The 24,857-nt window shown below is 45.2% G+C and overlaps 1 protein-coding gene and 1 long non-coding RNA gene across 3 annotated transcripts in view; one reads left to right on the top strand and one right to left on the bottom strand.

Annotated features, from left to right (window-relative positions):
- FUT8 (fucosyltransferase 8) overlaps positions 1 to 24,857 on the bottom strand; it is a 472,318-nt gene that overhangs the window by 434,507 nt on the left and 12,954 nt on the right. The window lies entirely within an intron of this gene.
- On the top strand, positions 1,907 to 3,534 carry LOC144329670 (uncharacterized). The gene is made up of 2 exons (XR_013395286.1): positions 1,907 to 2,210; positions 2,300 to 3,534. It is a non-coding gene; the product is annotated as an uncharacterized LOC144329670 (long non-coding RNA).

Genomic DNA, 24,857 nt, shown 5'->3' with positions numbered 1-24,857 from the left:
AAGGCCAGAAAACTGACAGAATCACAGGCAAGAATAATATCTGTTCAAGTCAATGTTCAGAATATTAGAAGTGTGAAGACATTTTATTAGCGAATCCACCAGATTTTCTCCTTAAAGAAAGAAATTGTGCTCTATTATTTTTCTCCTTTTTTCCTTCCTTCCTTCTTTCCTTCCTTCCTTTTTTTTTCAGACAGAGTCTCACTCTATTGCCCAGGTAATCTCAACTCACTGCAACCTCCACCTCCCAGGTTCAAGTGATTCTCCTGCCTCAGCCTCCCGAGTAGCTGGGATTACAGGCATGCACCACCATGCCCGGCTAATTTTTGTATTTTTAGTACAGAGAAGGTTTCATCATGTTGGCCAGCCTTGTCTCAAACTTCTGACCTCAGGTGATCCGCCCACTCGGCCTCCCAAAGGGCTGGGATTACAGGCATGAGCCACCACGCCCGGCTATTTAGTTTTAAATCCTGGGATGGAGCCCAGTGTCTAACACAGGGCGATGCTCAATAAATGTTTGCTAGGGCCAGGTAATGTGGCTCATGCCTGTAATACCAGCACTTCAGAAGGCCGAGGCAGGAGGATCATTTGAGCCCAAGAGTCTGAGACCAGCCTGGGCAACATAGCAAGATCCCCATCTCTACAAAAAAATTTTAAACTATTATATTGAAAAGTTTACTAGGATAAAATTGAAGGCAAGAGCTGAGTCTTGTACAATTTTGTATTCCACTCAGTGCCCAGCATTAAGTGAATGAGTGCCTGCAGGCATTAATGAACGAGAAATGCACTTTTTAATTTGCCTTTGAAGGAAAGCATATGCCTTTGCAAGCAGTGGTATCATCTTCCTAATTATCTAAGAAGTCTGTATTCTCTTCTTAATTTCATTTTGATTTTGTTCCCTTAAGAAGACAGAGCTTTTGCTAAACAAATCTGGCCGCTAAAAAGAAACAATTCTGCTGGTTTTTCTTCCTCCTCATGTAGTGTCAAACAGTCCTGAACTTCTGGACCTGTCAAGGTATTTCTTATGTTCCTGTCTGGGCACAGGTCAGGATTCTACCAGGAACTGGTCTAATTTGCCTCCAGCTTCCCTGGTCCTCCTCCTGTTGAATCTCACCTCTCCTCTTTGTTCTTTGTTTTGCCCCAGTTGAGTTTTGATCCCTTTTGCCCAGCAGCTCCCTGCCTTTCCCAATACAGTAAATCTCATCTCTCTCAGTTTAGCACATTTACATGGAAAGTATTTAATAAATCTGGATCATACGGGTAGCCAAGAAAGTACATAGTGTGTGTGGGGGAAACTGAGGTAGGAGCAGGGAGAGGCAAGAACCTTTTCTCAAAAGAGTCCTGAGTGTAGCTAGGCACGGTGGCTCACACCTGTAATCCCAGCACTTTGGGAGGCCAAAGCAGGTGAATCATTTGAGGTCAAGAGTTCAAGACCAGCCTGGTCAATATGGTGAAACCTCGTCTCTACTAAAAATACAAAAATTAGCCAGGCGGTGGTGGCGCGTGCCTGTAATCCCAGCTACTCAGGAGGTTGAGGCTCGAGAATTGCTTGAGCTTGGGAGGCAGAGGTTGAGGTAAGTCGAAATCATGCCGCTGCACTCCAGCCTGGATGACAGAGTGAGACCTTGCCTCAAAAAAAAAAAAAAAAAAAAGAGAGAGTCCCGAGTGGAGGGATAGTAGGGATCAGTGATGGGCTTTCTTTCCACAAACAGAAACAGGTGCAAGTCACTGAAGGGGATTCATTTGGGAGATGAAGTACATTTCATTCTTTCAGCTCCCTTCACAAATATATAAAAGCTCCCTATTTTACAGCTGAGGAACTGAAACTCAGAGAGGTTAGGAGACTTCCTGACCACACCTTCAGGCTCAGCTAGGTACCCCTCCTCTAGGCTTCTCTCATAGGACCTCTGTCTTAGTGCTTATCACCGTGTGATACAGTTACTTATTTATACCTTTTTCTACTCAATTTTCTGTACACTCACTGAAGGCAGGAATTGTCCCTTTCATTTCCATGATTCCATGGATAAAGCCCTCAATAAATGTTTGCTGGATGAATGACTTGCCCAAGGTCACACTGCTAATATATGGCAGAGCTGGGACCAGAACGAAGACCTCCGTCTCCCCAGATTCCATAGCCTTGCTATTCTCCTGGGACATTTTCTGGAAGAAAATGAGCTGCGGACCTATAAAGAAGCCAATCAAGCATTTGGCAGGTTAGTGAACTATACTAAGAGAGTTTATTTTGTGTTATTTTGTTGTTGTTTTCTAACTTTCATTCTCCTTTCTTTTTGCTATTGTCAAGAATTCTAGGCAGTTACGCAGAGCTGAGCCAGGTGGGTCACATCTATAATCCCTCCTCCCAAAATAGCTGAATTCATCATGTCTTCAGAGGGGGAGGCTTTGCCGATGAAAGTGAGGGCTGCAAATATCCACAGATGGCTTTCTCGCTCCCTCTCCTGCCCGCCTGCCAGGTGTGAACAAACACTTTGAAGAAATGTGGGGATGCCTGGGAGGAAATGTCAAAGGCTGTGCTTCATGGTTCTTAAAACACTGAAGAGCTCTGATCTTGTTGGTCCCGAACAACTAGGCTGGAAATCGCATGAGAAAAAGCTTGTTTCTTTTCTCATCTGGTCACACATATTGATGATGGAGGTTCTGTTCTTGTCAACCACAAGCAAGATGCTAGCACTTGACTTGGACAATGTGAATGCGGCCAGACACTGAGAAGAAAGAGATGCCAGGCATGCACTGCTGCTGACAGTAGAAGAGATTGTCTGGCTTCAAAGGAAAACCCAGAATAAAAAGGCAGCAGAGACCAGGGGTCCTGAGAACTGTATTTGTAGTGGTCAAGAGTCCAGGCTCTGGGGCTAGATCTGCCTGGGTTCCAAGCTTGCTTCTACCACCTCTTAGTTATCTTACCTTGGGCAAGTTACTTAACATTGCTGTGCTTCAATCCTCACGTGCCAAAAGTCATGAAAATCAACGAGCTAATCCATGAAGTTTCATCACTCTCCATTTGCCCTTCCAGTTCCATTCTCTATCCATTTCTTCATCCCTGCTCTGTGCCCTAAGAGACCAACCTCAAAGACTGTATCACCCAGTGTTCTTTGCCCTCTGGCTTCTAGTTGGATTCATCCAAAGGAGCTACTGGCAGAAGACATTGGCTGCTCAGAAGGATAAGAAAGAGCCAAGGGTGTTTATTCCCCTGGCTTTCACAATGCTAGGTCACCATTTCAACAGAGGCTGCATACCTCTACTTCCATCCCCAGCCACTGTCAGGCAGCCCTCTCCCTCAAAGAAGCTCCATAAGGGTCCCATTATCTCTGCTCTCTCCTCTTACCCTTTCAGACCTAGAGACACTAATGGCCTCAGCATTCCTTGTTGAGCACCCTAACCCTATGCACTCTTCTGCATATACTCCCTGTGTTAAATTATCTTCACTTTACCATTGGAGTGTCCCATTTGTCTTCTTTCAGCACCTTGACTAATGTGCCTGATGCATAATAAGTATTCAATAAAATTTTCCTATTTATCTTCTTTCTTCTCCTTCTATTCTTTCATTATCCTCATCAACCTTTTAATCCTTGTTTGTTTGTTTTGAGACGGAGTCTTACTTTGTCACCCAGGCTGGATTGCAGTGGCACAATCTTGGCTCCTGCAACCTCTGCCTCCCAGGTTCAAGCGATTCTCCTGCCTCAGCCTCCCAAGTAGCTGGGACTACAGGCGCCTGCCACCATGCCCAGCTAATTTTTGTACTTTTAATAGAGACGGGGCCTCACTATGTTGGTCAGGCTGGTCTTGAACTCCTGACCTCAAGAAATCCACCCGCCTTGGCCTCCCAAAGTGCTGGGATTACAGGCATGTGCCACTGGGCCTGGTCCTTAATCTGTTTTATTATCAGCTTAATATTAAGCAGAAGAGCTGGGGAGATTGTATTTGTTTCCTACTATTGCACAACAAGTTGCACAGCTTAGAGCTTAAAACAACACACATTTATTATTTCACCATTTCTGTGGATCATCTGGGTTCTCTGCTTTCAGGATCTCACTAGTCAGGGCATTGGCTAGGGGGCTGCAGTCTCATCAGAAGCTCGGCGGGGGAAGGATATATTACCAAGATCCCTCTGGTTGTTGGTAGAATTCATCTTTTTGCAGCTATAGGACTGAGATCTCAGTTTGCTTGCTGGCTACTGTCAGCTTCTAGGGGCTGCCTACTGTTCATTGCCATGTTGCCCTCTCTGTTAGGTCCTCTCACCACATGGCAGCTTATATCCTCAAGGCTGACAATGGGGAGAGTTTCTCTGACGTAAGGAGGTCCTAGTCACTCTTTAAAGGGCTTTCTCCTGACTAAACCAGGCCTGCCCAGGATAATCTCCCTTTTTATGAACTCAAAATGAACTGATTTGAGACCTTAGTTACAATGCAAAATCTCTTTGCCTTGCCATGTGATGTAACCTAATTAAGGGAGTGACACCCCTTTATGTTTGGAAGTCACAGGTTCTACCTGTGGTTTAAGGGGAGGGGATTACACAGAGGTGTGGACACGAGGAGACAGGAAATCATCGGTGGTCACCTTCGAGTCTGTCTGCCACAGAGGTGTCATCAGAAGGTTGGGGCAATACTCATTCAGCAGCTTTTTTGATAGTTGTTCACTGAGGTCTGGAAGGGGTTCTTGCCAGCAGGAAAGTACAGGACCAACACAAATGGAGCACTTGCTCTGGGCTCTGCATTGTGCCCTCTACTTTCCCCTTTGGTCCTCTAACAGCCCTGTGAGTGTCCACTATTATCTCTGCCTTCTGAGTGAGGAGGCTGAAGAGCAAAGAGGTTGAAGCAATTCACACAAGGCCGCACAGATGCCCCCTCTTCTTTTTTTTTCTCTTTTTTTCTTTTTTTTTTTTTTGAGACAGAGTTTCACTCTTGTTGCCCACGCTGAAGTGCAATGGTGTGATCTTGGCTCACTGTAACCTCTGCCTCCTGGGTTCAAGTGATTCTCCTGCCTCAGTCTCCCAAGTAGCTGGGATTACAGGCATGCACCACCCTGCCTAGCTAATTTTGTATTTTTAGTAGAGAAGGGGTTTCACCATATTGGTCAGGCTGGTCTCAAACTCCCGACCTCAGGTGATCTGCCCGCCTCAGCCTCCCAAAGTGCTGGGATTACAGGCGTGAGCCACCATGCCTTGCCGCCCTCTCTTAAATTCTTAAGGTTTTCAGCTGGGTGCGGTGGCTGATGCCTGTAATCCCAGCAATTTGTGAGACTGAGGCGGGCAGATCACCTGAGGTCGGGAGTTTAAGACCAGCCTGACCAATATGGTAAAACCCCTTCTCTACTAAAAATACAAAAATTAGCCAGGCATGGTGGTGCGTGCCTGTAGTTCCAGCTACTTAGGAGGCTGAGACAGGAAAATTGCTTGAACCTGGGAGGTGGACGTTGCAGTGAACTGAGATCATGACACTGCACTCCAGCTTGGATGACAGAGTGAGACTGTTTAAAAAATAAAAAATAGGCCGGGCGCCGTGGCTCAAGCCTGTAATCCCAGCACTTTGGGAGGCCGAGACGGGCGGATCACGAGGTCAGGAGATCGAGACCATCCTGGCTAACACAATGAAACCCCGTCTCTACTAAAAATACAAAAAAATTAGCCGGGTGAGGTGGCGGGCGCCTGTAGTCCCAGCTACTCGGGAGGCTGAGGCAGGAGAATGGCGTAAACCCGGGAGGCGGAGCTTGCAGTGAGCCGAGATAGCGCCACTGCACTCCAGCCTGGGCGACAGAGCGAGACTCCGTCTCAAAAAAAATAAATAAATAAAAAATAAAAAATAAAAAATAATTCTTAAGGTTTTCAGTAGGAAATAACAAAAGTAGAGGTCAATGTTTGAGGACTAAAAGGGCCTCTCCATGTGCATTCTTCTTTTCCACGGAGTTGGCATCTTTAATTTCAGGAAAGGGAAATACAGATTTTTTTTTTTCCCCCCAGAAAGAATTTGCTGGCTGGGTGTGGTGGTTCGTGCCTATAATCCTAGCATTTTGGGAGGTCAGGGTGAGCTGATAACTTTGAGCTCAGGAGTTCAAGACCAGCCTGGGCAACATGGCTAAACCTCATTTCGACAAAAAATACAAAAATTAGCCGGCCATAGTGGCTTGTGCTTGTGGTCCCAACTACTTGGGAGACTGAGGCTGGAGGATCACTTGAACATAGGAAGTGGAGGTTGCAGTGAGCTGAGATCATGCCACTGCACACCAGCCTGGGCAACAGAGACTCTGCCTCAAAAAATAAGAAGAAGAAGAATTTGCTAACACATAGCACAAACACTTATGAACTGTACCTGGAAAATACAGTTAAAATTCTCAATGGATAAAAAAGCCACCACCCTTTTTATTTGTCAATGAACACTTCACTTCTGTTCAGGATGCATATGAAAACAATCACAAATCACTATGTACATAGTGCTTTCAACTCTTTAAAGCAAATTCACATGTATTCTGAAGCTTTGTACTCTTTTCCCTTTTAACTGGACCTAGAAACCCCCCAAAAGTATAAACATTTAGCTTCAGAAGCTTTGGGAATGGCATTACTGTTTCAAGGGGTAAAAATCCTAACTTTCCACCAATGCCAAGAACTTGCAAGAGGTGACCCTTAGGTTGAGCATAGTATGCCCATTAGGAAAGTATTTACTGGCCACTGTAGCCAGTCCCTAATGTGGAGCCTGCTGCACAGAAGGCACATTATACAAATTTGTGGAATGACTAAAGTAATGAATGTATTTTCCGTTTCCTGGCCTTTTTCTTATTTCCTATGAACATTTTCTCATTTTTTCATTGTTTCTTTTCATTTAAAAAGTACTATATAGGCTCACTGTAAAAACAAAACAAAACAAAACTCAAAAATGTATATACTAAAAAACGAAAATTCACGCCAGGCATGGTGGCTCACACCTGTAATCCCAGCACTTTAGGAGGCCGAGTTGGGTGGGTTACAAGGTCAGGAGTTCGAGACCAACCTGGCCAATATAATGAAACCCCATCTCTACTAAAAATACAAAAATTAGCTGGGCTTGGTGGCGGCCACCTGTAGTCCCAGCTACTTGGGAGGCTGAGGCAGGAGAATTGCTTGAACCCAGGAGGTAGAGGTTGTAGTGAGCTGAGATCACGCCACTGCACTCCAGCCTGGATGACAGAGACTCCATCTCAAAAAATTAATAAATAATAAAAATAAAAATGAAAATTCACATCCTTCAGGCTTTTTTTTAGCGATAACCACTACAGACAATTTGATGTATCATTTGTATTGCTAAAATGGAAGCATTTGATATCTAATTATTTGCTCCTTAGTCCATCTTGTAGCATAGATGCCTCGTTCCTCTTAATGTCCTCTTTGTATTCGTTAGCATGTGTAGCAGACACCATCTGTTATGTGCATATCCTCTTAGGAACTCTTGTCATTTCCACCCATAACAGTCTGACTTCCAATGGCCAGTCCCTGCATCGTGTTTGTATTAGTGTATTTTCACACTGCTATAAAGAACTACCTGAAATAAACAAAAGAGGTTCACAGTTCTGCATGGCTGGGGAGGCCTCAGGAAACTTACAATCATGGTGGCAGGAGAGAGAGAGAGTGAGAGAGTTGGTGGCAGGGAGGGAGCACAAGACACCTATCAAAACAACCAGATCTCAGGAGAACTCTATCAGGAGAACAGTAAGGGGGAAGTCTGCCCTCATGACCCAATCACTTCCCACCAGGCCACACCCCAATCTCAGATTACAATTCGAGATGGGATTTGGTTGGGGACACAAAGCCAAACCATATCATTGTTAGATGGCTCCCTCCAGCCACTGAAATTAGTTTGCCAATGGATGGTTGGCTGGAAGTACTTGGGAATGAATGGGCCTCTGGGAGACAGCCTTTAGCCAATGACTAAAAGTTGTAGGAGTGTAACTACTCCTGCTCTCTGACCCCTTGGCTAGGTTAATTCTGAGGCATGTGCTTTATACTGTTTTTAGAGTTTCCATAAAATATTAAACTCTAGTTGCTTATCTTTATAACTGGCTTAATTATACACCCTTCATTGGTTGTCTGCCCTTCCCTGTATCACTTCCCCATTTCCCTACTTACACTTTCCAAACATCTTGCACTTGAATCCTACTTACAAGGTCTGATTCAGAGAGAACATAAACTAAAACAGCATGGATATGCTGTAGTTAATTTCATCATTTCTTATTAATGGCCATTTTTAGGTTGCTTCTGATTTTCAACAAAAATAATGCTGCAATAAAATCTTCATCCATGCAGCCTAAAAAATGTGCGCATATTCCTGAATTTTAATTGCTAGGTTAAAGGGAACAAATATTTGGTATTTAAGAGATACTGCCAAAAGGACTGGATCCCCAAATGATTTTATTAATAACATCCTTACCAACAGTTTATTAGGTGTACTTTACCCCACTTCTGGGGTAATGCCGACACTGGGCATTAGAAGTATTTTAAATATTTCTCTGATCAATTAAACAAAAATAGATGTACTCTAATTAGGCTTGTTGTAGCACATTTTAATTTGCATTTCTTAGATTAATTAGGATAAACGTTGTAGCATTTCAGGTAGTTATCAGATGACAGGACAAGAACACAGAGAAAACACACACACCCAATGTAGAAAAAATTAAGGTCTGGATTTAAGACGCTGACGATACAAAATCGTATCAGCAGCGGAGTGGCTGCGTGGAGCAAAGGTGGATGTCTCCAAGCAGCTTTCCCTGGTCCCCAGGCCTCAGGGTGGGGCACACTGTGCACCCAAGGGGAGTCAAAGCAGATGTGGAAAAGTTCAAGTCTTTTTATGGTTTAATCTCACTATACCCAGGGTTTTTACTGCCTTTTAAGAAGACCTTTATACACATAAGCCATGTTTCTGTCTACAGGGATGTTATCAACCTTGTATTCTCCTGGCTCTTGAAATAAACTTAACATGTCCAGCTGTCCTTGAGCAATAACTCCACCGGTACCTTTCCAACTTTCTGGAAAGCCCATTTCCCTGAAGACTATCCTTTGCCTATGATTTTATTTTTAGTTTTACTTTTTAAAGGCAAAGAGAATGTAGCCTGTGATTTAATACTCTTGTTTGGATGTAGAGTTCTAAAGCTGAGTGTGATCTGAAAACCACAACTAAAAATCTATTTCCCTAAAATCATCTGTTCATATGCCCAATGAAAATTTGTATTTCTTATGTGATTGGCCAGTTCATATTCTTTGTCCATTTTTTTAAATTGAATTTTGTTTTTTATATTTATTCGTTGAAAACAAATTTTTTTTTTTTTTTTTTTTTTTGAGACGGAGTCTTGCTCTGTCACCCAGGCTGGAGTGCAGTGGCCGGATCTCAGCTCACTGCAAGCTCCTCCTCTCGGGTTCACGCCATTCTCCTGCTTCAGCCTCCCGAGTAGCTGGGACTACAGGCACCCGCCACTTCGCCCGGCTGGTTTTTTGTATTTTTTAGTAGAGACGGGGTTTCACCGTGTTAGCCAGGATGGTCTCGATCTCCTGCCCTCATGATCCGCCCGTCTCGGCCTCCCAAAGTGCTGGGATTACAGGCTTGAGCCACCGTGCCCAGCCTTTTTTTTTTTGAGATGGAGTTTTGCTCTTGTTGCCCAGGCTGGAGTGCAGTGGAATCATGTCAGCTCACTGCAACCTCTGCCACCTGGGTTCAAGCAATTTTTCCACCTCAGCCTCCTGCGTGGCTGGGATTACAGGTGCCTGCCACCACGCCCGGTTAATTTTGTATTTTTAGTAGAGAGAAGTTTCACCATGTTGGCTAGGCTGGTCTCAAACTCCTGACCTCAGTTGATCCATCTGCCTCAGTCTCCCAAAGTCTTGGGATTACAGGCGTCAGCCATCGTGCCCGGCCAAATTTTTTTTTTATATATTGTGGGTATTAATCATTTGCTTGTTATAAATGTTGCAACTATCTCCTGTTAATCTGTTGCTTGTCGTTTGCCTTTGTTTACAGTGGTTTTTCATTTTTATTCAGTCATCTCAATAGATCCTTTCATTTATGATTTGGGTTTCTTGCTTTGGAAGGTCATACATCCGTCCTCAAAGATCATAAAAATAATCTCCTATTTTTTTCTGCTAGCACTTTATAGCTTTGTGGGTTTTTGTTTGTTTGTTTGTTGTTTTCTTGCCCTTAGCTCTTTAATCCATCCAGAATGTGTTTTTGTGGATGATGTGAAGAAATCTATCCAGGGAATTTTATCATTTTTGCTGCCACTATAAATGAGGTATTTTTCCTGCCACATTTTCTGAGTGGTTATTGCCAGTATATAGGCTACACATTTACCTTGAAGGTACAATTTTATAATCCCCCACCGTCTCATCTCAGCAGGAACTGGATATTTGTGTTGAAGGAAGACCCTCTCAGACTGGTCAGCATGCCTGCTATGTAGCCATTAAACAAATACAACTTGAGTATCCCTTAATTGAAATGCTTGGGACCAGAAATGTTTTGGATTTTTTTTTTTTTTCGGATTTTGCAGTATTTACCTATATCCACAATGAGATATCATGGGAATGAGACCCAAGTCTAAATAAACATGAAATTTATTTATGTTTTATCTATACCATATATACATAGCCTGAAGGTCATTTTACACAATATTTTTAATAATTTTGTGCTTGAGCCAGGCTCAGCGGCACACACCTGTAATCCCAGTGCTTTGGGAAGTCTACGTAAGAAGATTGCTCAAGGCCAGGAATTCAGGACTGTCCTGGGCAACATAGCGAGACCCCATCACTACAAAAAATGTAAAACAGCCAGCATATTGTCCCAGCTACTTAGGAGGCTGAGGTGGGAAGATTCCTTGAATGTAGGAGTTTAAGGTTACAGTGAGCTATGATTTTGTCACTGTGCTCCAGCCTGGGTGACAGAACAGGACCCTGTCTCTAAAAAAAAATTGTAATAATAACTTTGTGTTTGAAAAAACTTTGCATACACTGAACCATCAGAAAGCAAAGGTATCATTATTGCAGCCACATATGTGGACAACCTGTAGTTATCTGGCATCACCATAACTCCTGACTGAATTTATGTGCTACCAATAAACTATCATTTCCCTTTATTTGTTTTTTTTTTTTTTTTTGAGACAGAGTCTTGCTCTGTCGCCCAGGCTGGGGTGCAGTGGCCGGATCTCAGCTCACTGCAAGCTCCGCCTCCCGGGTTTAGACCATTCTCCTGCCTCAGCCTCCCGAGTAGCTGGGACTACAGGCGCCCACCACCTCGCCCGGCTAGTTTTTTGTATTTTTTAGTAGAGATGGGGTTTCACCGTGTTAGCCAGGATGGTCTCGATCTCCTGACCTCGTGATCCGCCCGTCTCGGCCTCCCAAAGTGCTGGGATTACAGGCTTGAGCCACCGCGCCCGGCCCCCTTTATTTGTTTTTTGTTTTTGAGACAGAGTCTCACTCTGTTGCCCAGGCTGGAGTGCAGTGGCCATCGTAGCTCATTGCAACCTCAACCTCCTGGGTTCAAACGATTCTCCCACCTCAGCCTCCTGAGTAGCTAGGACTACAGGTGCAAATCACCATGCCCAGCTAATTTTTAAATTTTTTTGTAGAGATGGAGTCTCACCATAGTGTCCAGGTTGGTCCTGAGCTTTTGGCCTCAAGTATCCTCCTACCTCAGCTTCCCAAACTACAAGGATTACACGTTTGAGCTGCCATTCACGGCCAGCAATAATTTCCTAACATTTACTTACACATAAGTGCTTAAAAGTAAAAAATACTGTAGCATAATTAAAACACACACACACACACAAGCCAGGTGTGGTGGCATGTACCTGTAGTCTTAGCTATGTGGGAGGTTGAGGCAGGAGGATCACTGGAGCCCAGGAGTTCAAGGCTGCAGTGAGCTTTGATTGAGCCACTGCACTCCAACCTGGGTGGCCCTGTTTCTAAACAAACTACAAATAAAAACAAACACTAAGAACCCCATGAATTTAAACTGCATCTTGCGTGCCTGTGTTTTGACTGCAAGCCATCACATGGGGTTAGGCGTGGAATTTTCCGCTTACAGCATCATGGCAGTACTCAAATAGTTTTAGATTTTGGAGTGTTTTGAATTTCAGATTTTCAGATTAGGGATGATCACCCTGTACCTCTCTTGGCCTTTCCTTCCTCATCTGTTAAGTGGGGAAGAGGGACCAAGTACTCTTTGTGGTCCCTTCTTGCATTAATAATGCTGAGGGTTTAAATAACTTCATTCTTTCTGGCCAAAAGGTAGTTCAGTTTCAAAAGGGAGAAAACTGAATCCTGGTCTCTAGTTGCTCAAGTCTCTTTACATTTGAAAATGATACAAAGAGTGGTAAAGATTAGCATCCCCTGCTCTTAGACTCAACACCTTGGCTATATTTAGCTAGAGCTAGCACTTTTTAGAATAAGACATTTGCAACGTATAGAGCTAAGAGCAGGGGAAAGCAATCATTCAGCATTTATCTGTTGTCTTTCTGTGAAATAATGTTTCTTTCCAAGGAAAGAGCAAAGAGATTCAGCAGTGGTTTCCTGCTCCAGGAAATTATTTTTCTAATGACCCAGCATTAGAAAGTTTGCCAGACTTGCTCTAACAGTCCACTCTTGACCAAGGGGTACAGTAGTATGTGAAGTGATATGGTTTAGCTGTGTCCCTACCCAAATCTCATCTTGAATCGTAGTTGCCATAATCCCCACAAGTGGTGGGAGGGACCCCGTGGGAGGTAACTGAATCGTGGTATGGCTTCCCACATTCTATTCTCGTGATAGTGAGTGAGTTTTCCTGATATCTGATTGTTTTACAAGGGGCTTCCCCCTTTCCTAAGCTCTCATTCTTCTTCTCCCTGCTGCCATGTGTAGAAGGATGTGTTTGCTTTCCCTTCTGCCGTGATTTTAAGTTTCCTGAAGCCTCCCCAGCCATGCTGAGCTGTGAGTCAATTAAACCACTTTCCTGGCCGGGCGTGGTGGCTCATGCCTGTAATCCCAGCACTTTGGGAGGCTGAGGCAGGCGGATCACGAGGTCAGGAGATCGAGACCATCCTGGCTAACACCGTGAAACCCTGTCTCTAATAAAAATACAAAAAAAAATTAGCTGGGCATGGTGGCGGGCGCCTGTAGTCCCAGCTACTCGGGAGGCTGAGGCAGGAGAATGGCATGAACCCAGGAGGCGGAGTTTGCAGTGAGCTGAGATCACGCCACTGCACTCCAGCCTGGGCGACAGAACAAGACTCTGTCTCAAAAAAAGCAAAACAAAACAAAAAAACAACCACTTTCCTTTATAAATTGCCCAGTCTCAGGAGTTCTTTATAGCAGTGTGAGAACAGACTAATACATGAGGTCATGTACCTGGTGCTGTTTCCCAAGTGGTTTCGACTGTAAATTCAAGAAGACATTTGATGTTTAGCTACCCAAAAGAAGCACAAGGATTCACTGGATGTGTGAGATAACCTACAATTTCTACCAAACTTCTGGGTCAGCCTTGATTTGCATTATATTGATATCATTTACTTCTAAATATTTCAGCATAGTTAATATGATATATATGTCATCTGTACACTAGGAGCAGTTAATTAACCTTTGGAGTCTTCCAAAAGAAATGCACTCTTCAGAAATGAATAACATCTGAAAGACTATAAGCAGAACTCTAAGCAAAAAAGGTCTACCCAGATGGCGACACCACTACAACTTCAACCATCTTTATTTCATATTAACACCAGAGGGCTTGTTAGCTAGTATAATAAACGTTAGATTATTAATTTTCCCTGGTAAAATGAGTTGTGTTCAAGATAGGTGCATTGGCTGTAAATACTGCATAGGTGCTCTCACCTTTCCCCAAACGGATCAGAAGCTTATACACGTTCAGGATGGCCTAAGCCAAGGATTGAGTCTGGTCCAGTGTTAAACCACCTGCAAGTAATTCTATCACCTGATGCCAACTGGAAGTTGAGTTTAACCCTGCCAGTTTCTAGGGACAGACCTAATAGCTACTGTAAATTTCTTTTTTTTTTTTTTTTTTTTTTTTGAGACGGAGTCTTGCTGTGCCCCAGGCTGGAGTGCAGTGGCGTGCGATCTCGGCTCACTGCAAGCTCCGCCCCGCCGGTTTCACGCCATTCTCCTGCCTCAGCCTCCCAAGTAGCTGGGACTACAGGCGCCCGCCACCTCACCCGGCTAATTTTCTTGTATTTTTAGTAGAGATGGGGTTTCACCGGGTTAGCCAGGATGGTCTCGATCTCCTGACCTCGTGATCCGCCCATCTCGGCCTCCCAAAGTGCTGGGATTACAGGCTTGAGCCACCGCGCCCGGCCTACTACTGTAAATTTCAAGCAGTAATGAATGTACACAATATTTCAAGATAACACCAAAAACAGTAAGGTGACATGAAAATATCTATAGTTTCTATTGGTGACTGTCTTAGTCTGTTTTTTGTTGCTATAAAGAAATACTTGGCCAGGTGCGGTGGCTCAAGCCTGTAATCCCAGCACTTTGGGAGGCCGAGACGGGCAGATCACGAGGTCAGGAGATCGAGACCATCCTGGCTAACACGATGAAACCCCGTCTCTAAAAAATACAAAAAACTAGCCAGGCGTGGTGGCAGACGCCTGTAGTCCCAGCTACTTGGGAGGCTGAAGCAGGAGAATGGCGTGAACCTGGGAGGTGGAGCTTGCAGTGAGTTGAGATCCAGCCACTGCACTCCAGCCTGGGCAACAGAACGAGACTCCGTCTCCAAAAAAAAAAGAAAAAGAAAAGAAAGAAAGAAATACTTGAGGCTGGGTAATTTATAAAGAAACGAGGTTGATTTGGCTCACGATTCTGCAGGCTGTACGAGAAGCATGGCATGAGAATCTGCTTCTGGTGGGAGCTTCCGGCTGCCTCCACTCATGGTGTGAGGCAAGGGGGAGCTGGTGTTTAGAAATCATGTGGTGAGAGACGAAGCAAGAGAGCGGGGGAAGCCATTAGCTCTCATAGGAACTAGTAGAGTGAGAACTCATTACCTCGAGGAGGCACCAAGCCAGTCATGAGGGATTCAGCCCCATGACCCTAAAACCTATTAAGGCCCACCTCCAACACTGGGGATCAATTTCTTTGTGGGGGAGTGTACCAAAGAAACCATATCTAAACCATAGCAGTGATAAAGTCACCAGTTCAGCTAATATGACTGTAGTTTCTTACCTGTATTACTACTCAAGGAAACGCTAAAATCATTTAGAAGTTAGTAAAAACAAAGATTTTTTTTTTTTTCATTCAAATACATAGAGTCTCTGAATATTATTCACTGACCTCACGGCGGGTCCATGGACTCAGGATAAGAACTCCTGAACCGGAGTTCAAGACCAGCCTGATCAACATGGTGAAACCCCGTCTCTACTAAAAATACAAAAAAAAAAAAAATTAGCCGGGTGTGATGGCGCATGCCTGTAATCCCAGTTACTCAGCAGGCTGAGGCAGGAGAATCACTTGAACCCAGGAAGCAGAGGTTGCAGTGAGCTGAGATTGCCCCACTGTATTCCAGCCTGGGCAACAGAGCGAGACCCTGTCTCAAAAAAAAAAAAAAAAAAAAGAAGAAAAGAAAGAAATCCTAAGCCTTACCTAGTGAATATTTGATAGTAGAGAAACCATTCAAAAGGGCCTCATTATTAACAATGCCCATGATGGGGACACCAATGTCTTGGTCAACAGGGTCTCTCCTGGGAATCCCAAAGCAGTCTGTAGGGCTGGGCTGCATATAGAATCTCCCCAACTGGCCGGGCACCATGGCTCACGCCTGTAATCCCAGCACTTTAGAAGGCCGAGGTGCACAGATCACCTGCGGTCAAGAGTTCAAAACCAGCTTGGCCAACATGGTGAAACCCCGTCTCTACTAAAAATATAACAAAATTTAGCTGAGTGTGGTGTGGCGGCAGGCATCTGTAATCCCAGCTACTCAGGAGGGTGAGGTGGGAGAATCGCTTGAACCTGGGAGGTGGAGGTTGCAGTGAGCTGAGATGGCGCCACTGCACACTCTAGCCTGGGGGTGACAGAGAGGGACTGTGTCTCAAAAAAAAAACCTCCCCACCTGTGTGCAACCAGGTCCCCACAAAGACTTCACAAAAGCAGAGTCTTCATCATATGATGAGTGGTACAAGAACACAGGCCACTGTGGAGCACAGGTCTGGCACAGGTCAACTTTCTCAGCAAATCTAGCTTTTCCTAAGGAAGCAGCAGAGATCTGTGGCAGACTGTAACACAGACACACCCATTTACTTTACCACTAGAACACTTTTCCCTTCCAGCTACTATATCCCCATATTTGCATAATTAAATGAGCCATTACATTGGTTCTTCCAGAACTAAGTAACCATCTGCCCTAAAGCTGTATCCAAGTCTCGCCTCTTAGGAAACTCAAGACTCACTTCTGGATTCTTTTAAAAGCCTAGGTTTATTTTTGAATTTCCATATGTGTTTTCTCCTCTTTTCACAAACATTTCAAAGGTCTTCAAGTCAAAACTCAGTCCCACCTCAAGCATCCTGAGCTCCCTTCTCTCAGGCAGTCTCTGAAGCACGTGGCCCAGCCCTGTGATGGCGACAGCACAGAGAGATCTCCTTCCCATCAGAGTCACCGGTAGCTGTCTCCCCCTCACTACCACAGGGCTGTGACGTGGCTTTCACAAGAGTCCCACAGCAGGAAGATGCCACTCAGGGGGTACAAGCTGGCTGGGGTGCTAGAAGGGGATAGGATCAGAGATCAAGAAAAGTAGAAGAATGGTTTCCTCCACTTCCAGCTCTGTTCTCTTTTGTTCTCAGGCCAGGAGGGTGTTTAGCACCCTGAGGGGAACGTGTCCTGAACAACTTAGTAAAAAGGAGAGAAGCCTGGGCGCAGTGGCTCACACTTGTAATCCCAGCACTTTGGGAGCCCAAGGCAGGCGGATCACGAGGTCAGGAGTTCGAGACCAGCCTGGCCAACATGGTGAAACCCCATCTCTACTAAAAATACAAAAATTAGCCAGGTGCCACCTGCAATCCCAGCTACTCAGGAGGCTGAGGCAGAATTGCTTGAACCTGGGAGGTGGAGGCTGCAGTGAGCCGAGATCACGCCACTGCACTCCAGCCTGGGCGAAAGAGTAAGACTCTGTCTCAAAAGAAAAAAAAAAAAAAGGAGAGAAAATACAGAATCAATCTAAGTGCACGTGTTATTCTCACTGGCACCTGTGTGTGGGAGGCTGGCCAGGAGAGAGGAGCTAGGTGGGAGGAAGTGGTGCGAGGCAGATGAGGAAGCCAGAGGACAGGGGAAGGGGCTGGGCAGGGGCTCTGCCTTCCTGGCCCCCTGGAGGCACTCACTTTATCACAGTGGTGGCTAGGCATGCTGGGGTCAGGAGGGGCAGCGAAACAGGCTTGTACCTCCGTGGGTGCCTCTGCCCGCACCCAGCACCCTGCCACAGGCCACCTGCCACTCTGGTCATTCCTACCATGGCTGCCAGGTGCTATTTATCGCTGGGTCTTTTTACCTAAATGTGGCAGGGAGAGAGGATAAGGAGAGGGAACTCTTCACAGAAAAATGTCCTTTCTCTCTAGATCCATGGGCTCCTTACTCTTCACACATCTGACTTATCCTTTGCTTCTTCCAGATTCAGACCTTTCTTGTAAGTGGTCCCCTCCCGAGTCCCAATATGCTTATTCTTCCAGGGGCTCCTAGTTACTGCCTTGAGGGAACCGTTTGGTGTCAGCCACCTGACCCCACGCTACAAGCAAAGAGGAGCCACAATTAGCCTCTATTCAAACAAAGGATTCCATCTATAGAAGCTCATTTGTTTTCCTCGCTGCAGCTGGCTGGGCTGGGGGGCTGGGAGGGGGTTTCTCTGTCACTTTTTTCTTAAACTTTTCCCTTACATCCAGGAAATGGCCAGTTCATTACAGTTAAAGAGTATGTTAGGGGCTGTCCCAGCAACCAGCCAATTCCTTGTATTTCAGGCTTTTTGTTCCATTAAAATACCAGAAGAGCTGTTTCATTCGGGCACTCCCTTTCCGGGGCTTGAAGAGAACCCAGAGGTGATTTCCAGCCATGGGTCTCCCTGTGAGCCTTGTAAACCCTCAAAGTCACCACCCTCCCCTTGTATCAGGAAGCTTAGAGCAAATACCTCCAGTTCTAGCGAGAGCTGGATTTTCTACCTGCCTCCCACCCCTAACCCTCCAGCCCCATCCCCAAAGTACCACTGGATTCTGGAGTCAGATGAGCCCCAGCTGTGTCCCTTCCTAGCTTCGTGATCATAGGCAAGTCAGTTAAACTCTGTGAGCCTCCGAAGGGAATAATGATAATGGTGATACCAACTCAGAAGGGCTTGCAGAGATTAAAACCCAATGGGATTTGTAAATGATGCTTAATAGACTTTAAAAGCCTATTTAAAGTTAGACAGCATCATTTCTCAGAATGCTGGGCTAGAGAGGAGCTTTTCAGATTTTTTCTTGTGTGCCTAGAATGTAAGCATCTGCAATGGCACTTGTAACACCCCTGGCGAGGAAGTTCTAATCAAATAAGGGTGGATCTCTTGTCATGTGTCCTTCAAAGAGTTAAATACTAAAAAGAAATGTGCAAACCTTAAGGGAACCTTAGTGCTGGACACACAGTAGGAGAAAATCTCTCCGTTTCCTGCTGGTTCTGGGTAACTGTGTGAACTTAAGAGGCTTAAGAAGACATAGGAAACAGTCAGTCATACCTGCCTCACAGATGACCTGAGTTGACAGTCACCCACAGCCCCCAAAGTTGTGGTGGCCTAGGAATGACAGCACAGAAAATCACCCTGGTTTCAGTATGACTGAACCCCACGTCTGGTCCTTCCCACCTCATCCCCTTCTGCCCTCTCTTTATCCTTGTCTCTCTGAACTGACAATGGGTCAGTGTCAGGCCTCTGAGCCCAAGCTAAGCCATCATATCCCCAGTGACCTGCCCGTATACATCCAGATGGCCTGAAGAAACTAAAGATCCAGAAAAGTGAAAATACCCTTAACTGATGACATTCCACCATTGTGATTTGTTTCTGCCCCACCGTAACTGATCAATGTGCTTTGTAATCTCCCCCACCCTTAAGAAGGTTTATAATCTCCCTCACCCTTAAGAAGGTTCTTTGTGATTCTCCCCACTCTTGAGAATATACTTTGTAAGATCCACCGCCTATCCCAAAACCTGTAAGAACGAATGATAATCCCACTACCCTTTGCTCTTTTTGGACTCAGCCAGCCTGCACCCAGGTGAAATAAACAGCCATGTTGCTCACACAAAGCCTGTTTGATGGTCTCTTCACACGGATGAGTGAGACAGTCGAGTCTGTCCAGAAAGGGTTAACCTTCAGACTGTCGGCCAGGTGATTGCTAAACTGGAGCCCTGACTTACATTTACTGGCACATAATTCTTTGTTTTGACAATTGTGACTGAGTGTTTTAACGCCTGGCTGGCCCTGCTGGAGTTTGTTTGACTATGTTTTGAAAAGTGACTTCAGTGCTTGTGGTAGTAATTGGCCTGGCACCACAGGCTGGCGACACGGCAGCGTGATGGACTGGAGCAATTTGAACTCAGCAGCTGATTTATTTTCTGTAGCTTCCTGCTTCTGCTGCTTCTGGTACTGCAAAGGCACCAAGTGGTCAAAGCCGACATGGGGCCCAGGGCCTTCTATCTGGTAGGTATGCATGGTGTGTGGAGGTGGTGTTTTTCTGCTAGATGTCCTTCTAGAAATGGCCAGGAATTTTCCAATGGCTCATGGTAGAAAAGGCTCCTATGCAGTGTTTGGCCTGTGATATTCCTTTGGGTTCAGTATCTACCAGGTTGACCTGAGATAGGCTTTGCCAGGAGTGTAGACATAAACCCGAATGAGAACAAGCAGAGGAGATTTATGGAGAGTCTTCTATAGCAAGGGAGTCAGCCACTAGCACTTGGTTTTGGCAGATGGTCAAAGTCAGGCGGGGGAGTAGGCAAGCTTTAGAGTGAGAAAAAAAGGGGAGGGCTTCAGGTGTGCTCTGATAGGAAGTTGTTGGCATGAAAGAGCTGGAGGCGGGCTACTGAGAAGCAGGGTGCCCTATAGAATTGGTGTGGAGAGCATATCTGGCTTTCTCTGGTTGGTCCTGAGTTGGAAGGAGGGCCAAAATTTAGGGAAGCTGGCAATGATTGACCAAGTCCTGACCGTTTGGGGGCTGATTGCTATAGAGGCTGTGGTTTAGCTTCCTGGATTGGTCATTATAGAGGTTGTGGATCAGAGTTCAGTTTTCAAATATGGTCTGGCCATTGTCCATTTGCATATTTGGTCTCTCAGTGGAGACTAAATTTGAGAATCCTAGTCAGTGTGGATTACGTTGGCATGGTTAAGCTGCTGCCTAGTAAAAATGTATCACACAGATGTTTATCATAGCAGTAGTTATAATTGCAAAAAAACACAAAACAGAAAACAAGTCCGGAAACAGCCAGAATACTCAAAAATTTTTTTTTTTTGAGATGGAGTCTCGCTCTGTTGCCCAGGCTGGAGTGCAGTGGCACGATCTCGGCTCACTGCAAGCTCAGCCTCCTGGGTTCACGCCATTCCTCTGCCTCAGCCTCGCAAGTAGCTAAGACTACAGGCGCCCGCCACCACGCCCGGCTAATTTTTTGTATTTTTAGTAGAGATAGGGTTTCACCATGTTAGCCAGGATGGTCTTGATCTCCTGACCTCGTGACCCGCCTGCCTTGGCCTCCCAAAGTGCTGGGATTACAGGTGTGATCCACTGCGCCCGGCCAGAATACTCAATTTTATAGAATTAAAATTAAGGTGTATACACATTGCACAAAACTTTTAAAGGGAAGACATTCTAATGACATTGGAAATGTTTATAAATGTGATGCAAAATGACAACTTGATTCAAAAATCATACATACTATGCAATTTTAGGTATAAACAGAGGTCAGTTGGAGAGTGTTCCTGGCCCTTAATTTTTAGGTAAGATGTCCTCAAATACCCATCACAGGGATATAGGCAGTCCATTACCCCCCTGAGATTTCTGAAAACTTTCTGAAGATGCATACAGTCATCCTACGCATACGATCACCCTGACTGAGCTCCTGCTTCCCCAGGATTATTTAAATTCTGGAATATTGGCTCATCACCTCTCACACGCTGCCTCTGACCTAAGCCATGTCAATCCAGTTGTAGAGCTCAGTTCTCTCCTTAATTTCAATAAAAACTCAGTCACCTAAGGCTTTTGCATAGAGCAAAGGTATCCAATCTTTTGGCTTCCCTGGGCCACATTGGAAGAAGAAGAATTGCTTTGGGCCATACATAAAATACACTAACACTAACAATAGCTGATGAGCTAAAAAAAAAAAAAAGGTCCGTTCATAAATCTCATCAAGTTTTAAGAGAGTTTGCAAATTTGTGTTGGGCCACATTCAAAGCTGTCATGGGTCACATGCAGTCTGCAGGCTGCAGGTTAGACAAGTTTGGCATGGAGGGATTTATATCTTTCTAGGCATACTAAAAAATTAATATTGTTAGCTGGGTGTGGTGGCTCACGCCTGTAATCCCAGCACTTTGGTAGCCGAGGTGGGTGGACCACTTAAAGTTAAGCATTTTGTACCCGTCTGGGCAACAAAGCGAGATCCTTTCCCTGCACAAAATTTATACACACACACACACACACACACACACACACACACACACACACATATAGCACTCTATACATATAAGCTCTCTCTACATATATATTCTCTCAGTCTGTCTATCCCTTGGCATTTTTCCCTGTTCCGGCTCCAGTCTCCCGCTATGTTCCCGAGCCACTTTGTGTTCCTTTTCTTTCCTTTCTTTTCCTCCTCTGCCCTCACCTTCTAGAGGAAACAGACCCTTCCTAAAAGATAATAACTGCATAACATAACGCAACCAATTCATCTCTCTTCAGTTACTACTGCAAACTTTGCTCTCCCTCTGCATATACAAGGACTCTGCTAAAGCTTTAAAATTACCAATTTTTTTTTTTTTTTTTTTTGAGACAGAGTTTCGCTCTTATTTCCCAGGCTGGAGTGCAATGGCACTATCTCGGCTCACAGCAACCTCTGCCTCCTGGGTTCAAGCAATTCTCCTGCCTCAGCCTCCCGAGTAGCTGGGATTACAGGCATGGGCCACCATGCCTGGCTAATTTTTGTATTTTTAGTAGAGATGGCTTTTCTCCATGTTGGTCAGGCTGGTCTTGAACTCGCGACTTCAGGTGATCTGTCTGCTTCGGCCTTCCAAAGCTCTGGGATTACAGGTGTGAGCCACCATGCTTGGCCACCAATTGTATTTTTGAGGGCTGCCAGTTTACATTTGCTCTGAGAAACAGGCCTTCTTTTTCTCCCAGGCCCTGTTGGGTGAGTAGGCGAGGGAGTGAGTGTTGGCAGGTGTTTTTTCCAGTAACACAGAGTTGTTTGAAGATTAAAGACAGGGTACATACAATTCCTCGCACAGGCCCTGGCACTGTGATTGCGCTTGTTGCTTTATCAAACAGTATCAAAGGGGGCCTCCTCTTGGTCTTCTAAGTTTCTAAGCCTTATCAGCATTTTGCATATCAGACGCCAGCTCTGCAGATAACTCCTTCCTTACTGGCTTCTGTGCAATTGTTCCTCTAATCTGTTCTTAAAGGGTAGAACTTTCTACCTCTGCTTTTTACCAAATAATCTTAATCAGTTTTGTTTTTCTAATGTTTATCCAAGAAGTCCTTAATTTTGTAAATCTTGGTATTAATTTTCGGTTGATCAAATCTGAAAGGCCTAAGAAAGTTAATGCTTTTAGATTTCACTGTTGAATTTTTCCCTTTTAAAAGTAATGAGACTCTGGGCTGGAAACAAGCTGTCTTTAGCTGGGGGCTCAGACGTATCTCATCTTGGGTATAGGGCCAGTGGAGAACCCTGTCAGGAGCCTTTTTTGTATGAGGGACCTGGCAGCCACCAGGAAAGAACTCTCTACGAGAGTAAGAGGCTGGGTGGGTGGGCGCAAATCTGTAATCCCAGCACCTTGGAAGGCTGATGTGGGAGAATCACTGAGGCCAGGAGTTTGAGGTCAGCCCGGACAACATAGTGAGACCCTGTCTCTACAAAAATAAAGATTACCAAAAAAAATAGCTTGGCATGGTGGAACATGCCTGTAGCCCCAGCTACTCAGGAGGCTGAGGTGGGAGGTCTCCAGATATTTTTCTTTTTAAAAATGTATTTATGTATTTATTTAGAGACAGGGTCTTGCTATATTGCCCAGGTGGTTATTGACAGGCATGATGATAGTGTACTACAGCCTCAAACTCCTGGGCTAAGAGGACTTACTGGTGCACATACCTGAGACACCCCTGAAGACTTACAGAAATGTCTGACGGGAAACCTGAGGAACGACAAGGTCTACGAAGATTTTTTTCTTGTCTTTTCTTTTCCTGGGTTCAAGCAATCTCCTGCTTCAGCCTCCTGAGTAGCTGGGATTACAGGCTTGCGCCACCATGCCCAGCTAATGTTTGTATTTTTAGTAGATGGGGTTTCACCATGTTGGCCAGGCCAGTCTCAGACTCCTGACCTCAGGTGACCCACCTGCCTCAGCCTCACAAAGTGCTGGGATTACAGGCATGAGCCACCGCACCCAGCCCCAAGAGATCTTTTCTGTTTAAAATGTATTTATTTATTTATTTAGAGACAGGGTCTTGCTCTATTGCCCACGTGGCTATTGACAGGCCTGATGATAGGATACTGCAGCCTCCAATCCTGAGCTCAAGCCATCCTCCTGCCTCAGCTTCCTGAGAAGCAGGGACAACAGGCGTGTGCAACCAGGCGGAGCTCCAGGGATTTTTCTGATACAGGGCCATAGCTAGCTGCAGTGTACTGAGCCAGGAGTTCAAGGCTGTCAGTGAGCTATGCTTACACCACTGCACTCTACCCTGGGCAACAGAGCAAGACCCTGTCTCTAAAAATAAATAAATAAGAGAGAGAAACTGAAAGACACTAGTTGGCTTCTGGTGGGGGGAAGGAGTGGTTTCAAGTAACCGCTGGGTGTATGTCTCTCCAGTTGTTTCCCACCCAGCACCCCACGACTATGATTAAGTCCTAATCACATCGGATAGGATAGGAGGCTTAGGTGATGGAGAGCTGATGTAGGCACAGTCACACAAAATTTCTTTGAGATATTAGGGACACACAGACAGCACTGTGGGGACGAGCAGAAGCGAGTATGGTTCAGGGATACTCTTCAATGTACAGATCCATGTGGGACCTGTAGAATAGGAGCCACCAAGGAACACTTCCTGCTTCAGCGGGTAGAGTCTCAGCTAGGAGGCTCTCCGAGGTGACCTAGGAGACAGGCACAAGGCAGCTGCAATGGGGGACAGTGGTACCTTTGGTGAATACCTTAAGTTTTAGGGAGTGGCGGTTGCAGCAGCCTTGGTGCTGTTGACTCAGTGTTGATATCACTGGCTTTAAGCAGGAAGCAGTACTATTTGCTCAGATATTAGTACCCTACATGGCAGGCACTGCAAAATGGTAGGCGAGCTCAGAGTCAGCCAAGACCAAAAGAAAACAGAGTAGAGGAGGGGAAGGTTGGTGGAGAATCCAAGAGAAATTTGAGATTTGATAGCTAAGAAGACTTGCTGGTGAACATACCTGAGACACCACTGAAGACTTACAGATACGTCTGAGGGGAACCCTGAGGAACGACAAGGTCTCCAGAGATTTTTCTTTTTAAAAATGTATTTATTTATTTAGAGACAGGGTCTTGCTATATTGCCCACAGAGCTATTGACAGGCATGATGGTAGTGTACTACAGCCTCAAACTCCTGGGCTAAGAGAACTTACTGGTGAACATATCTGAGACACTCCTGAAGACTTACAGAAATGTCTGAGGGGAACCCTGAGGAACGACAAGG

This window comes from Macaca mulatta, chromosome 7 (assembly GCF_049350105.2).
Source record: "Macaca mulatta isolate MMU2019108-1 chromosome 7, T2T-MMU8v2.0, whole genome shotgun sequence".
Classification (NCBI taxonomy): Eukaryota; Metazoa; Chordata; class Mammalia; order Primates; family Cercopithecidae; genus Macaca; species Macaca mulatta.
The sequence above is the reverse complement of the archived record's forward strand: the minus strand, read 5'-3'. Positions and strand labels throughout refer to the sequence as shown.